The sequence below is a fragment of the Suncus etruscus genome, chromosome 5 (genome assembly GCF_024139225.1).
Source record: "Suncus etruscus isolate mSunEtr1 chromosome 5, mSunEtr1.pri.cur, whole genome shotgun sequence".
Classification (NCBI taxonomy): Eukaryota; Metazoa; Chordata; class Mammalia; order Eulipotyphla; family Soricidae; genus Suncus; species Suncus etruscus.
Window position 1 is genome coordinate 114,957,027 of NC_064852.1, and position 12,735 is coordinate 114,969,761.

The 12,735-nt window shown below is 39.4% G+C and overlaps 1 non-coding gene across 1 annotated transcript; it reads left to right on the top strand.

Annotated features, from left to right (window-relative positions):
- Positions 1–899: 899 nt before the first annotated feature.
- LOC126010280 (small Cajal body-specific RNA 2) lies at positions 900–1,330 on the top strand. The gene has a single exon (XR_007496373.1). It is a non-coding gene; the product is annotated as a small Cajal body-specific RNA 2 (non-coding RNA).
- Positions 1,331–12,735: the final 11,405 nt, after the last annotated feature.

Here is a 12,735-nt window from a genome sequence, read left to right on the forward strand (position 1 = left end):
TATTTTATTTTATTATTTTATGTTATATTATTTTGTAAGTTTATTTTGTTATTTATATCATTTTATTATTTTAGTTTATTGTTTTATTTATTTTATTATTTAATATATTTTTATTTTATTTATTTACTTTACTTCATTTTATTTTAATATTTTACTTATTTTATTTTATTATATCTTATTTTATATTTTGCTGTGTGCTACATCAGAAATCACTCCTGGTTTGGGGGACCATATAGGACTCAGTGGATTGAAGCACAGTGAGTCTCAAGTTCATGCATGCAAGGCAAACTACCTACTAGAAGCTCCACCACATCAGCTACTGAAAAGTTTTTTTTTTTTTTTGCCTCTTTGTCCAAACCTGTTACCATGTGAAGCATGTTCTCTAATACATAAATCTATCATCCTTTTTTGCTTCTCTAAATTTTCTATGATCAGAGTACATTTAATTTTATTTTTTACTTTGTTTTATTTATGTTATTATTTTATTTTATTTTATTTCATATTTTTCTGGGGATGCTATACTCTCTGACGCTCAGGAGTTACTCCTGGCTACGCACTCAGAAATTGCTCCTGAATTGGAGAACGTTATAAGATGCCAGGAGATTGAAGTCTACAAAGATAGAGTGCAAATATATTAAGGAGCAAAATCACATACTTACTACCAAGTTAGCTTCAGACTTTACATTCAATTAATACTTCTCATGTTTTGGTTCCTATATATCACCTAAAACTCATATTACAACTCAAATTATAATTCAATAGGTCTAAGAGTTGAGGTAATAATTTATTAGATGGGGGAGACTTTTAATTCTTGCCCAGTAAAAAGAGATAAGTATTAAGATTTTATATGATGTGTTTTCATGATGTTACATAATAAAAATTAACTTCTATTTTAGAATGTTTTAAGAAATCTGTAAAACATGTATTTATATTAAAACTAAAAATACATAAAATAGAGGTCAATGCAGCCTGGAATGTTGTGATGAGAATGTGAGTGTTAGCATGAGTGTGCAAGGCGAGTATGTGGGCCCACCCCAGCGCTCCTCCCCCGCCTACATCTTGATCTTTTTGATCAGGTCGAACCCAACCCTCAGCCCTGGGAGGGACTGCCTATGATGAGAAAAATCTCCCTCCTGCAAAGCCCCACTGCTTGGGCCCTATGCAGTGAGGCCTTCCTTGAGGCAGCTGCATCACCTGAGGCCTGCTTCGGTCCTGGCCTAGAGTTGGTTCCAAGGGGTGCGGTGCTCGGATGTGATGAATTGATCAGATAAACGAGGCCCAGAGGTTCGCCTCCCAGGGTACTGATTTATCAAAGAGGTTTCTGATCTGAGCCTGGAATAAAAAAATACATAAAATATATGTTAATCAAAGAAAAATTAATGGAGTATTTAGATACTGCTTGCATTGATCTTTAGGGAATCACCCAAACACTACTCAGAAGGTTCATGGGCCCCATTAGCAATTCTCAGTCAAGTATATCTACATTTTAATGCAAGAAGCTAAAGAGGTACCTGTCATACATTACCTTGTCCACATTGACAACCCTTGCAATGCAATGAGGCCTCATTATGGGGCCAGAGCATTGGAGCAAGTGGTAGGCAGTCTGCTTGATCGCGCTAACTTAGGACTTACTTTGGTTCATTCCCCAGGGGTTCCATATGATTCCTCAAGTGATGAACAATTTCTAAGCATAGAGCTAGGAATACTGAACGCTACTCGGTGTGGCCCAAAGACCAAGGGAGAAAAAAAGGTAATTGCTCCTGGTAGCTCAGGGGAACATTTGGGAAGCCGGGAAACAAAGCTGGGCCCATCCAGGTTCAGCCTTGTGAGAGAAAATGCCCTGCTACTGTGCTAACTCTCCAACCCCTCAATTTAATATTTTTAAGACTATATTTTTATCTTTATTGGTGTTTGATGTGAGTCAAACCTAGCAATATTTTGGAGTAATACTTTATCATAACATAGAGCTTAAGGTAATTAAGGAAATTGAGCCTGGGGTTTTACCATGTAAAGCATGTTCTCTAATACATAAAGCTATCATCCTTTTGTCTTGACTAATTTGTTTATTATCAGACAGAATTTTATTTTATTCTATTTAACATTTTGCTCGCGGCTACATCCTGCTTGAGTTACACCTGGCTATGCGCTAAAAAATTGCTCCTAGTTGGAGTATTATATGGGATGCCAGTGGATTGAACCAGGGTCTGTCATAGGTTAACTTGTGCAACTCTAATGCAATGCTGCTTCTACTAATGCTCATACCACTGGAAAGGCTTTTTTTTTTTTTTAGCTTTTTGGGCCCCATTCGTGATGCTGAGGTGTAGGTAACTCCTGACTATGCAATCACAACTTGATCCTGGCTGAGGGAACACATGGGATGGCAGGGGATCGAACTGAGATTCATCCTAGGTTTTTGCATGCAAGGCAAATGCCCTACATACAGCATGTACAACAGTACTATCTACTGAACAACAATTTTTTTTTGGCCATACCTGATTAAGATCAGGGGCTAATCCTTGCTATGCACTCAGAAACTATTCCTGCCTTTGGGGACCATATGGAATGACAGGTAATCGAACCAATGTCTGTTTTAGGTTAGGACATGCCAGACAAACGCCCTACCGCTTGTACCACTGATCTGGTTCCTGGAATTGTTTTTCTTAATGGCAAAATTTGTACTGAGATTCACATTCACTGTATTCTACAACCAATTTTCATATATAACTAAAAGAGTCTAAAACGTAACATTCTTCTTTAAATTTGGAGTCTACATTCATAGAGTACAAATATAGGAAGGACTAAAGTAACATATTTACTATAAAATAAGCTTTAGGTTTCATATTTAATTAATATTTTTTCATGTTTTGGTTCCTATATATCACTTGAAAATCTTGGTACAATTCAAATTATTACTTAGTAGGTCTATAATTTGATGTAACAATTTATTAGATAGAGGACATGTACTTCTTGCCCAATAAAAAGAAATAAGTATTAAGTTTCTATAGGATATCTGTTTATATTGTTACATGCTAAAAATTATTGTCTATATAAGAATGCTTAAAAATTGCTTATTTATGAAAAATGTAAAAAATACAGAAAATATATTAATGAAATAAACATATTAAGGGAAAATTTAGATACTGCTTGCATTAATCTTGAGGTATTCTCCCAATCACTTCTCAGAAGTTCCATGGGACCGATTGACATTTCTTGGTCATGTTTCTCTATATTTAAATACAAGAGGGTAAGGAGGTTCCTGTCATGCCTAGCTTGTCCACACTGACCACCATTGCACTGCAATGAGGCCTCATGATGGGACCAGAGCAGGTGCCACAGGTGGTAGGCTGTTTTCCTTGCATGAGCAAACCTTGGACAGAATGCGGTTCTATCGCCTGGCATCCCATATGTTTTCCCAAGCCGTGAGCAAATTTTTTGTTTTTGTTTTTGGGGCCACACCCATTTGATGCTCAGGGGTTACTCATGGCTATGAGCTGAGAAATCGCTCATGGCTGAGGGATCCTATGGGATGCTGGGAATCCAGTTCTAGGCTAGGGCTTGCAGGGCAGATGCTGTACGTCTAGTGCCACCACTCCAGCCCCAAGCCATGAGCTATTTCTGAGCACATAGCCAGGAAAAACTCCTGAACAACACTGATGGGGCACAGAAACATAAAAAAACATCAAAAAAAAGAAAAGAAAAAAAGAAATTGTACCTGGCATCTCAGGGATACATATGGGATGCCAGGTAAAAACCCAGAACCATCCTGGTTTGGCCATCCTCGAGGAATATGACCAGTCACTTAGTTAAAATATCTAGCCACTCAATTTGATATTTTTAGGACTATTTAATTTTTTGTCTTGATGGGTGTTTTATTTGAGTCAAACCTAGGAATATTCTGGAGCAAGCCTTTATCAGAACACAGAGCTCCATGCAATTCAAGAAATTAAGCCTGGGGTTTTACCATGTGAAGCATGTTCTTTAATGCATAAAGCATTATGTTATTCCTCTTCTCTAATATGTATATTATCAGATTGAATTTTATTTTATTTAATATTTTGCTGTGGGCATTATACTCTTTGACTCTCAGGAGTTACTCCTGGTTATGTGCTCTGAAATCACTCCTGGCTTGAAGAATAATACAAAATGCCCACGCATCGAACCGTGGTCTGTCATAGGTATTCGTGTGTAACTGTATGCAGTACCACTTGCACCATTGCTCCAGCCCATGGGGAAAAAATTTTTTTTTGCCTTTTGGGCCACACCTGGTGACACTCAGAGGTTACTCCTGGCTATGCAATCAGAAATCACTTCTAGTTTGGGGGACCATATGGGAATCCAGTGGATCAAAGCACAATGCATCCTAAGTATGCACAGGCAAGGCAAACCCCCTACTGCATGCTCCACCACGCCAGCCACTGAACACTTTTTTTCCTTTTTGTCCACATCTGGTAAAGCTCAGGGCTTAATCCTGGCTATGGGCTCAGAAATTGCTCCTGGCTTCTGGCCAGAGCTGTGGCACAAGCAGTAAGGCATCTGTCTTGCCCATGCTTGCCTAGGATGGACAATGGTTCTATCCCCTGGTGTGCACTATGGTCCCCCAAGCCAGGAGCAATGTTTAAGCGCATAGCCAGGAATTAATTCTGAGCGTCACCGTGTATGGCCCATAAACCAAAAAAACAAAACAAAACAAAACAAAAAGGAAAGAAAGAAATTGCTCCTGGCTTTGGGGGACCATATGGGATGCCAGGAATTGAAACAAGATCTGTCCTAGGTTACTGCATGCTAGGCAACCACCCTACAGCTTTGCCACTGCTCTGAACCAAAGAATACTATGTTTTATTGAAACAATTTCTTTTCAGATTCACGTTCATGTATTCAACAACCAGTTTTCATATACAACTAAAGGAGTCTAAAACATAACTTCTTGTTCTGCTCTAAATTTGGATTCTATAAACATACAGTGCAAATATATGAAGGAGCAAAGTCACATACTTACTACCAAATAAGGTACAGACATTATGTTCAATCATACGTCTCATAGTTTGGTTTCTATATATCACCTAAAAATATGTTACAATTCAAATTATAATTCAATAGATCTATGATTTGATGTCATAACTTATTAGATGGAGGACACTTACTTCTTGCTCAATAAAAAGAGATGAGTATTAAGATTTTATATAATATGGTTTCATGATTTTACATATAAAAATTAGCTTCTACTTTAGAATGCTTTAAGGAATCTAAAAATTTGTTGATTTATATTAAAATGAATAATACATAAAATATATATTAATAAAAGAAAAATTAATGGACTATTTAGATCAGTGATGGATAACCTTTTGAGCCCGAGTTCCCAAACTGCCGCACTATGCCCGGTCCCAATGGCCAGTCCGGCCCTGTTGCCAGGTGAGCTGCAAAGCAGACTCCTACACACTTGTCTCTGGCCGATATGCATATCTTAATTGCTGACACCGTCCCATGTGCCAGCTGCAAGGCCTTCATGTGTCATCGGTGGCACGTGTGCCATAGGTTTGCCATAGGATTTAGATACTGCTTCCATTAATCTTGAGGGAATCTCTCAATCACTACTCAGAAGTTCCATGGGCATCATTGACAATTCTTGATCAAGTTTATCTACATTTCAATACAAGATAAGGAAGTACTTGTCATGCCTTAGCTTGTCCACATTGACCACCCTTGCAATGCAATGAGGCCTCAATATGGGAACAGAGTGATGTTGCAAGCACTAGGCCTTTTGCTTGAACGAGCTATATTAGGTACAGACTATATTAGTCTATATTAGGTACTATTATATTATATTATATTATATTAGGTACTATATATTATACTATATTAGGTACAGTTCAGTCCCCCTGGAGTCCCATGTGGTTCCCCAAGTCATGAGCAATTTCTAAGTGCAGAGCTAGGTATAACTCCTGAATGTCACCAGTTGTGTCTTAAAACAAAGAAAAAAATTTTAAAAAATAAAATTGCTCTGGAAAGTATGGGATAAAATATAGGATGCTGGGGAAAAAACCCAGATCCATCCTGGTTCAGTCTTGTGCAAGGAAAATGCCCTGCTGCTGTGCTAACTCTCCAGCACCTCAATTTGCTATTTTGAAGAGTACTTAATTTTTCATCTTGATGGAGTTTGATGTGAGTCAAACCTAGTAATATTCTGTAGTAATCTTTTATCAAAACAGAGCTCCATTCAAGAAATGAAACCTGGAATTTTACCATGTGAAGCATGTTCTCTAACACATAAAACTATCATCCTTTTCCTCTTCTCTAAACTTCAAATTATCAGAGTGCATTTTATTTTACTTAATATTTTACTACGGGCTACACCCAGGGTATCTCAGGAGTTACTCTGGCTCTGTGCTCAAAAATTGCTTCTTGCTTGGAGAATGATATGGAATGCCTGTGGATCAAAACACGGGGTGTCATAGGTGTTCACGTGCTGCTCTAATGCAATACCACTATCACCAAAGCTCTAGACCACGGAAGGCATTTGTGTGTGTGTGTGTGTGTGTGTGTGTGTGTGTGTGTGTGTGTGCGCGCGCACGCTTGTGTTTTGCGCCTCAGCAGTGATGCTCAGGGGTTACACCAAGCTATGAACTCAGAAATCGCTCCTGGTTTGGGGGACCATATATGACTCCAGTGGATCGAAGCACAGTTAAGTCTGAAGTTTGTGTATGCAAGGCAAACTCCCTACTGCATGCTCTACCACTCCAGCCACTAAAATCTATTTGCTTTTTGCTTTTTGTCCACACCTGGTAACACTCAGGACTTACTGCTTGCTATGGGCTCAGAAATTGCTCCTGGCTTTGGGCCAGAGCTGTGGCACAAGCAGTAAGCCTTGCCCACGCTACCCTTGGTCATTCAACTCCCTGGTGTCCAATATGGTACCCCAAGTCAGGAGAAATTTTTGAGCACATAGCCAAGAGTAACTTCTGAGCATCACCATGTGTGGCCCATAAAACAAAAATCTTGTTACAATTCAAATTGTTATTTAGTAGGTCTATAATTGATGTAACAATTTATTAGATAGAGTACACTTTTACTTCTTGCCCAATAAAAAGAGATAAGTATTAAGTTTCTATAGAATGCCAGTTCATAATTTTACATAATAAAATTAGTGTCTATATAAAAATGCTTAAAGGAATCTGAAAAATTGTTGATTTATGATAAAATGTAAAAATTATAGGAAATATGTTAATAAAATTAATATAAATGGAAAATTTAGATACTGTTTGCATTAATCTTGAAGTATTCTCCCAATCACTTCTCAGAAGTTCCATGGGCCCTGAGAAATTGACATTTCTCAGTCACGTGTCTCTATATTTAAATACAAGAGGGTAAGGACGTACCTGTCATGCCTTAGCTTTTCCACATTGACCACCATTGCAATGCAATGAGGTCTCATGATGGGGCTGGAGCAGTGCTGTATGTGGTAGGCTATTTTCCTTGCACGTGCAAACCTTGGACAGAATTCGGTTACATCCCCTGGCATCCCATATGGTTCCCCAAGCCATGAACAAATTCTTTTTCTGTTTGTTTTTATTTTGTTTGTTTTTTGGTGGGCCACATCCATTTGACAATCAGAGGTTACTCCTGGCTATGTGCTCTAAATCGCTCCTGATTTGGGGGCACCATATGGAATCAAACCTGTTCTTTCCTAGGTTAGAGCTTGCAAGGTAGATGCTGTACCTCTAGCGTCACCACTCCATCCTCAAATCATGAGCAATTTCTGAGTGCATATCCAGAAAAACCCTGAACATCACTGGATGTGGCACAAGAACCCCCAAAAAAATTATAAAGAGAAAAAAAAAAAGAATTGCACTTTGCAGCTCAAGGGTACCTATGAGATGCCAGGTAACAAACCCAGATCAATCCTAGTTCAGCCATCTGCAAGGAAAATGCCCTGCCACTGAGCTAAATATCCAGCCACTCAATTTGATATTTTTAGGACTATTTAATTTTTTTGTCTTGATGGGTGTTTTGAGTCAAACCTAGCAAAATTCTGGAGTAAGCCTTTATCAACACAGAGCTCCATGCAATTCAAGAATTTAAACCTGGGGTTTTACCATGAGAGCATGTTCTTTAATGCATAAAGTTATCATCCTGTTCCTCTACACTAAAATTAGTGTATATTATCAGATTGAATTTTATTTATTTTATTTAATATTTTGATGGGGGGGGGCTACACTCACTGACACTCAGGAGTTACTTCTGGCTATGCACTCAGAAATCGCTCCTGAATTGGAGAACATTATAGAATGTCAGGAGATTGAACCATGTTCTGTCCTAAGTTTGTCATAATACCGCTTGCAACAACAGTCCTAAAATTTGAAAAAAAAATAAATTTTTCTTTCTTTTACTTTTTGGGCCATACCCAGTGACACTCAACGGTAAATCATGGCTATGTACTCAGAAATCACTCCTGGCTTGGAAAACGATATAGGATTCCAGGGGATTGAACCACAGTCTGTCATATGTTAGCATGTGCATGCATTACAAATGCAATACTGTTTGCACCAACACTCCTGCACCTGGAAAAAAATTATTTTTTTTAACCCCTCTAAGGCCCGCAGCTGGGCATAGCCCAGGACATGCTGCTCCCCAACGGTGCCACAAACCACCGCAGAAACGGCAACCGCCATTCGAAATCCTCCTCATTGAGCGCCTCTGCCCAAGGGTAGTGGATTTTCCTTAACTCGTCCATGAACTCCTTCCCGCAGCTCATGACTTTACCTGAAGGCGGGCACGGAGAGAAGGAACTGAAGGGCTGCCGCTGAGGGAAGCCGCTGTGCCTCAAGAGCCCGCCAACGGGCAGGAGGCCTTCTGCGCAGGCGTCATGCCTGAAGCGCTCTATTTTTGCCTTTTTTTTGGGGGGGGGGGGCATTCCCAGTGAGGCTCAGGGGTAAATCATGGCTATGCGCTCAGAAATTCCACCTGTCATAGGTTTTTGCGTGCAACTGTATGCAATACCACTTGCACCAATGCTCAGGGCCCTGGAAAAATTTTTTTTTCTTTTGCATTTTGGGCCACACTGGTGACACTCAGGGGTTACTCCTGGCTATACGCTCAGAAATTGCTCCTGTGTGGGGGACCATATGGGACTCCAGTGGATTGAACAATGGTAAGTCTAGGTTCGTGCATGCAAGGCAAACTCCTTACTGCATGCTCCACAACTCCAGCCGCTGAAAACTTTTATTTTTTTTTGCTTTTTTGTTAACACACCTGGTAACACTCAGGGGTTACTCCTGGCTATGCAATGAGAAATTGCTCCTGGCTTGGTGCCTGAGCTGTTCTTACAAGCAGTAAGGAGTCTGCTTTGCTAGTGCTGGCCTAGGTCAGATCGTGTTTCGAAGCCCTGGCATCCTATATGTTCCCCCAAGACAGGAGAGATTTTTGAGTGCATAGCCAGGAGTAAATCCTGAATGTCACCAGTGTGGCCCCAAAACAAAGAAAATTAAAAAGAAAAAAAATTCTCCTGGCCAGTTATAGGGAACATATGGGATGCTGGGATGCTGGGAAATTAACCCAGGTCCATCCTTTTTCAGCTGTGTGCAAGGAAAATGTCCTGCTGCTGTGCTAACTCTCCAGCCCCTCAAGTTGATAATTTTAATACTATGTAATTTTTCATCTGATGGGTGTTAGATCTGACTTAAACCTAGCAATATTCTGGAGTAATTCTTTATCAGAACACAGGGCTCCATCCATGAAATTAAACCTGGGTTTTACATGTGAAGCATGTTCTCTAAGGCATAAAGCTATCATCCTGTTCCTCTTCTCTAATTTTTATATTATAGACAGAATTTTGTTTTATTTTATATATTTAATATTTTGCTGGGGGCTACACCTGGTGACGCTCTGGCTATATGCTCAGAAATCACTCCTGGAACAATATAGGATGCCGGGGGATTGAACCACAGTCTGTCATATGTTATCATATGCATTGCACCAACACTCCTGCACCTGGAAAAAAACTTTTTTTCTTTTTTCTCTTGTTCTTTTTGGGCCATTCCCAGTAAGTCTCAGGGGTAAATCCTGGCTATCTACAGATGACTGGTTGTTACAACCATGACTGGACAGTACGCATCCTGGACCAACAACAACAAAAAAGCTCTAGCCTAGGTTTTGGTCTACGATCTGTTCAACAAACAAGATCTCCAATTCCAGAGATCTGACTGAAACAATTGCAACTGAATTGGTCTTCATGAAACATAACGAAAGACTCTATCCCACACTCCATCTTAGGAGCAGCATAATGACCAAGACCACCAACTACAGAAGATGGGTTAAAACGACACTGAAGAAACAGAACTTCTAGAACCACAAAGAAAGACTTCATCATAAGCTCATTCCTTGAGCTGTACAGACACCAGGATCTCTAGGTACAGAGGTCTGATTTTGCCATCCAGGATGAAGCAGAAGTCTTCCATACACCACAAAAGCACCGAGGGGAGAGTAAATGATCATGCAAGGAGTCTATAGTTAATTCCATGACAGTATAGTTCAAGGTTGGAGAAAGCCTGTATCTCCTAGGCCAAGGGAATTCCCTCCATAATGTCCCCAATAGTTACTGCACCTATGCTGGGAGGAAAAGAAAAAAAAAAAGCACAAAACAATCTTCTTATCCACTTATATATTTAATTATTGATTGATTTTTTTGACTTATTTATTTTGGTGTAGATATTGAAGTTGATGTCTCCGATTTTATTTTATTTTATTTTATCTTTTCTCTTTCTTTTTGCACTCCGGCATGGTTTGATTTTAGGACCAAGACTATTGTGTGGTGCTTGTCTTTATTGCTGCAGTGCTCACTGGATATTTTATTTGATATTTATTTCTGTATTGTTGCGGTGTTTCAATTACCTTTTTCCTGTCCTCTCTCAAACTGAGGTTGAAAGCCTCTAGAAGGGCTCCACCCATTTTCAGCTGATTTAATTTTTTACCCCATTCTATTGCTTTTCTTTCCTTCAAACAAAACCACATAATGCGAACTATCTAGCCAAGCCTCTCAAACAGAGGGGGATACAAGGAAGGGTACCAGGACCAAACAGATATATGATCACTAGTAGTAAGCTAGACACAGAGGAACCACTTACTCTAGCAGCCCAGTGGGTGATGGAAGGGGATATGGTTGCAGGAAGAGAATGGGGGTGGAGGAAGGACAAATTTGGTGACGAGAATTCCCCTGATTCAATGCTGACATGTACCTAATATACTATTGTGAAAGATATGTAAGCCAATAGGGTCAAAATAAAAATTTAAAAAAATGCAGAAAAAAATGATTATCACTTGTGTTTTACAGGTGAGTAAATGGGAGCAAAAAGAAGTTAAATTAGTTGTTCCAACACTCATCTCTTCACCAGTGTTCATTTCCTACCACCAATTTCCCCAGTTACCTCACTTATTTCTTTTTATATTAAATATCCTTTGCTGAGTCTTGGAGGAAATTTTTTAGAAAAGAATAATCACTTCTAAACATAGCCCACTCTTTGTAATCAGCTTCTCTATTTAGAGTTCAATAGAAATTTCTTTCATTTACTAGTCTGTTATCTCTCTCTTTCTACCACCCCACCGCGTTTCTCTTGCTCACATAGTATCTAGTATCTATCTTCATATGTCTTTCCATTAAAATGATTGTTAAACCCTCTTATTCTGGAATATTTTCAGTTATTCTAAATCCTAAATGATTCCCACATCAACAATGAAAGAACATTGACTGAATCATAAATGGGCAAGATTAAAAACAAAAGTAAAAATGAAAATAACTTATGTATATGGATCTTTAAACCTTTCCCAAACATTTTTTTGCCTGCCCTTAAAATGTTCACGCTTGGGACTTTCTCCTGGCTCAGTGCTCAGGGATCACTCCTGACTTAGGGTAATACAAAAATGCTGTAGATGATTGAACCAGGATTGACTATGTACAATGTAAACCACTCCTGGACTATTTCTTTAATGCTTGGTTCCTACTTTGATTTTATTTCCAGTGGATATTTCTCCTTGTACCACGCAACTTTCTTAGAGTAAGTTTTCTGTTATGGTGGCAGGGGTGAGAAGTGAAATATAGGGTAAGCTTGTTGGCACACAACTGTCATTGAGGACATCCATCCCTCCAACCCAAGGAGGACTTGAATAAACAAATGTTTTGATAAGATAAAATTTTAAGTTTTCTAAGCAAATGAAGATTTGTATCTTGTGCTGAATGTAGAGAAAGAAAATCCTTGGCATTAGGAGTTGCCAAGCATTATATGGAGCCCTGCTGGGCAGGAACTGGCACTCCTGCTTTGTTTGCTCTGAATGAGGACAGATGCCCTTTTTAGGAACTTCACAGGGGGGTTATCTGTAAGAAATGGGGGTTCAGTGTGAGTGAATAAGCTTTTGAAGCCATCCTTTGAGTACTCAAAGTAGATTAGCTTCCAAACTAGCTGCTGGAATTAATCTACTGCACTATTAAATTGTTTCAAAAGTCAGCTGATGTTTTCACAGGTCCCCTACATGGCCTGGGTGCACCAGAAAGGGAAAGCCATGCACTACAGAGATAGAGTTTCTGGAAGTGCATCACTATATCCCCAGTCATCACATTGCCTCCTCCCTGCCCTGTCAGTATGCAATAGAGGAAACCTTGGATCACCCTTCACCTGCTCCAGCAGCACTAATCTTGCTGACAGCGAGCTTTGGTGTGTTGCAAGGCAGGGCCAGGCAGGCAGTTAATTA